We start from the raw sequence: 4,742 nt of genomic DNA on the forward strand, positions 1-4,742 counted from the left end.
AGTTCAGAGTTTTGCCATCAGCTTTTCTCTAAGACATAAAAGCCCACTCTGGGGTGAAATAGTTCTCGTTACAGCTCTAGTAAACAGTGATTTGTGTCAGACTGTGACACTGAAAAGAGAGCAGAGGTTTTAGTCTGATGTGTTTATTTTCAGTCGGCTGTATTATGAGGGCAGTTTAACGGCGCAGCTGAAAATCCAATGGCTGGAGAAATTCAAAGGCAATCACACACATAATGTGTTCAGTAAAAACCTGTTATCACAGCTCAAGGTAATTCTCTTCCTGTTTTCCTCTGCAGTGTAATGGTGGGGGGTCGGGACAAAAAAAGGGGAGAGAGAGAACCAAAACCGACAGAATAAAAGAAGATATATTAAAATGTGTAGAGAACGATAAAGGAAGGCCAGACTGAATGCTGTTGAATTTAATGTCGGACCTGCTGTGGAAATAACAGAACGTAGTCTATTGTGAAGGAGGACAGAGATACACCTGAGCATGTCGCAGTAGGAATGCTTCTTTATGCTCTCAGATTTGCCAGTAATTATAAGGAAATTAAAGATTAAACATTTTTTACAATTCTAAACATTATAGATTGTTTAACTGTTATAATATTAAAAAGAACTAGAAAAGTAAAGTTCGTAGACAAACTTTATGGTGTCTTGAGACAGCCTAGTCTGAAAGCCTGAAGTAGTTTTAAAGTTTAAATTATTGAAGTAGTTTTTAAGATGTTTGAAACTGTCGGCATAGAGAGATCACTACAAATATGTCAGCATGTTTCTAGTATGGATTGGCATGTTTAGTGCAAGGCAGTTGAGAGGGGGCTCTGAGTAATTGCTAAGGTGTTGCTAGGGTGCTCTGAATGGTTGCTAAGGCTTTGCTAGGGTGTTCTGAGTGGTTGCTAAGGTATTGCTAGGTAGTTGCTAGGGTGTTTTGGGTGGTTGTTAAAATGTTCTGGTTGGTTGATAGGCAGTTCTAAGGTGTTGCTAGGGTGTTCCAGGTAATTGTAGTTTTCAAGGCGTTGCTAGGGTGTTTTATGTGGTTGCTAGGCTGTTCTGATTGGTTGCTAAGGCATTGCTAGGCGGTTGCTAAGGTGTTTCTAGGTAGTTTCTAGGGTGTTCTGAGTGGTTGCTATGGTGTTGCTAGGATGTTGCTTGGCTGTTTTGAGGGTTTGCTAAGGCATTGCTAGGTGGTTGCTAGGGTGTTCTAGGTGGTTGCTAAGGTATTGCTTGGCGGGTGCTAGGGTGTTCTGAGTGGTTGCTAAGGCATTGCTAAGGCAGTTGCTAAGGTGTTCTGAGTTGTTGCTAAGGCATTGCTAGGGTGTTCTGAGTGGTTTCTTGGATGTTGCTATGGTGTTCTGAGTGGTTACTAAGGTGTTGCTATACGGTTGCTAGGGTGTCCTAGGTGGTTGGTATGGCATATTAGGCGATTGCTAAGATGTACTGAGTGGTTGCAAGAGTGTTGTAGGCGGTTACTAAGGCATTGCTATGGTGCCCTAGGTGGTTACTAAGGTGTTGCTTGGTGGTTGCTAAGGCATTGCTAGGTAATTGCTAAGGTATTCTAACTGGTTGCGAGGGTGTACTGAGTGGTTGCTAGGCATTTGCGAAGGCATTGCTAGGTGGTTGCTTAGGGGTTGTCTGGGTGTCCTTAGTAGTTGCTAGGCAGTTGCTAACATAAATTAGCACGGTTCTAGTTTGAATTAGCATGTTGCTAGCATGTTTCTAGTATAAAGTAGCATGTTGTTAGCATGAATTTAGTGTGATTTAGCATGTTGCTAGTATGATTAGTATGTCGTTAGTATGTTTCTAGTATGATCAGTCTATTGTTAGTATGGATTGGTATGATGTATGTCCAATGTTAAGTCAATGATGTTTTTTTTACACTAGTATTTTATTGGACAGTTGCTAGGGTGCCGTAAGTGGTTGCTAGGGTGTGGCTAGTAAGTTGAAAGGTCATCAGTGATTGGCAGAGATTGGTAGTCTGAGTTAAATGAGCCCAACCTTAAGTCTGTATGACAGTCTGGCGCAAAGTTATAAGGTCAGAAAGTTTGTTCCAATGTCAAGTCAATGGGACTTTTCAGAATTTTCCGCATCAGTTTTGGAAAAAAACGTAAGTCGAATCAATTGGAAAAGAAATAGCAACTAAATTCAGTATAGTTTGGAGTCAGTTTAGTGGTTGTAGTATGGACAGTCTAGGAGAAGATGTGTTCTTAAATTAGTCTAAAAAGAAGATGGAAGCATACTAAGTTTATGTAGTGTAACAGTTTATCGGCTTTCTCAAACCACCATAACCATAAATGTTTTACAAAATGGTTCATTTGAAAATCAGGTTTCAGATTACCTCATTTCTTGACATTTTGTCTGATTATGTTTCCATAATGTTTCTATATTATTAGAATCATATTGCGGAATATTAATACAATATTTTTTCATGTTTGCATGTGTAAATAAATGATGTAATCTGCATATCAAAGATAGAAATTATTAGTTTCTTTTATCTTACAATGACAAGAACATAGGAAGAATTTTTAGACATAAATAATGATTAAGAAGTGTTTCTTTGTTTTTAGTTTGAATGTAATTGCTAATTTAGTTCTTAATTTTCTTGACGTCGTATAAATGCAGGGTTTCTGCAGGTATTATGATGGTTTAAGAACATTTTAAGACCAAGTAGAAAATAACATTTAATTTAATAATTTGAATGGAGCAACTCAATATGTTCTCTAAATGTACATTTCTAGGGAGCAGACAATAAATTGTACTAGCAACATTTAAGAGCTTGAAACAACACATAACTACATCAATAAGGTTTGAGTAACTCTGCTCCCAAACATCAGAATATGGAAATAGCTTTTACTGTATACAATCTGATCACACTGGAAAAACGTGTGTGTGTGTGTGTGTGTGTGTGTGTGTGTGTGTGTGTGTGTGTGTGTGTGTGTGTGTGTGTGTGTGTGTGTGATTCTGGAGAAGCAAAATGTCATTAATAAATCTTGTTTAAAAAGAAACTGATCAAAATAAGCAGGTTTTATTATTAAAACAAAAACAAATACACGACAGTGGAGACGTGTAAATGCTTTCTTCAAAAATCTTCTTTTGTGTTTAACAGAAAAAAGAAACTCATAAAGGTTTTAAACAAAGGGTGAATGATGACAGAATTTTCACTTTGGCTCACAAAACATCATAAAACTACCTAAAAATACATTTATTTTTTTGTTTATATAAATGTTTAAAACTTATTTTATTATGTAAATACTTGAGAGAACAGGGAAAAAACGTCTCCATTTTGCACATCAAATGATTTACCCTTAAATGAAAATTGACTTCCTCAGATTATTTCAAGCCTTTGGGCATTTCTTTCCTCTGTTGAACAAGCGCGAACACACACACACACACACACACACACACACACACACACACACACACACACACACACACACACAAAATGAAGAAAGCTGAAAAGCTATAACCATTGACTTCAGTAGCAGGAATATAAAATATGGAAGTCAGTGGTTACAAGTTTTCAGATTTATGTATTTTTTTTATTGTAGTTTTTGCAGCCAATGAACAGACAGACAAACCCATCATGTAACAATGATCTGTGCAAAATGTTAAATAAAGCATGAAACAAGGGAAAAGTGTGACATACAAGACATATATGATCTACAAAAAGACACAGCAATGACTGTAAAGAAAATAAATTGCAAATCTTCAGAAATTAAACATTATTAGTCTTTATGACGTGTTAGGGGTGTCACGGGGGTGCGGTGGGTAGCCCGATCCCCTCACAGGAAGAAGGTCGCTGGTTCGACCCCAGGCTGTGACAGTTGGTGTTTCTGTGTGAAGTTTGCATGTTCTCCCCGAATTCGCGTATAGGTTTCCTCTGGGCGCTCCGGTTTCCACCACAGTCCTAAGACATGCGCTATAGGTGAAGTGAATAAGCTAAATTGTCTCTGTATGTGTATGAATGGAAGAGTGTATGGGTGCTTGCCAGTGTTGGGTTGTGGCTGGAAGGGCATCCGCTGCGTAAAAATATTTGCTGGATAAGTTGGAGGTTCATTCCGCTGTGGCGACCCCTGACTAATAAATGGACTAAGCTGAAAATAAAATAAATGAATCTTGTGTTAGGAAGAAAAAAAGCTTGGATCACACATTTTTTCAATAACAAGGATCCAGTCAGAAAAATGGGGCCTAACATTTTTCTTCAGAGTTCAGAGTCTCCAGAAAATCTGACCAACCAAAAACTGTAATCGTAAACCTTACCAAAGAACTTAAATGTTTTGAACCAAAAACTCTGAATTTATACACAGGACCAAAAAAGATGTGCTAAAGTACCCTCAGCAGATTTACATTAGTCGCATGTGGATGAAACAGAGGGATAGAAACCACTAAGCTTTGTTTTAGTACAGTGAAGTCTGTGTTATACTTTGTACGGAATAGGGTTATCTAGAATTTATTGAACATAAACAGATAAAAGGCATTGATCCCAATTAGTGTCGGAGATTAAAATCCTTAGGTCTTCTTCCTAAGTGACTTTCAAATGAAAGGCGACTATTAGGACCAGCAGAAAACATTAAATAAAATCATATATCAGAGCCTAAACTTGCTTGACAAGAATTTGTTTATAGGTTATTGCATAAAAAGGCCTCTTTAAGTTACAATAGAAATGTAAAAATGCTGCCACATGACAAGAAACATCTTGCTGATTTTCTAAGTGAATGCTGTTTACAATTTTGCCATCTTTTTGTGAG

The 4,742-nt window shown here is 37.5% G+C and overlaps 1 protein-coding gene across 1 annotated transcript in view; it reads left to right on the plus strand.

Annotated features, from left to right (window-relative positions):
* lrrc9 (leucine rich repeat containing 9) overlaps positions 1 to 4,742 on the plus strand; it is a 74,118-nt gene that overhangs the window by 69,206 nt on the left and 170 nt on the right. The gene's annotated exons all lie outside the window — the stretch shown is intronic.

Source organism: Danio rerio, chromosome 13 (assembly GCF_052040795.2).
Source record: "Danio rerio strain M-AB ecotype USA chromosome 13, GRCz13ab, whole genome shotgun sequence".
NCBI classification, from domain to species: domain Eukaryota; kingdom Metazoa; phylum Chordata; class Actinopteri; order Cypriniformes; family Danionidae; genus Danio; species Danio rerio.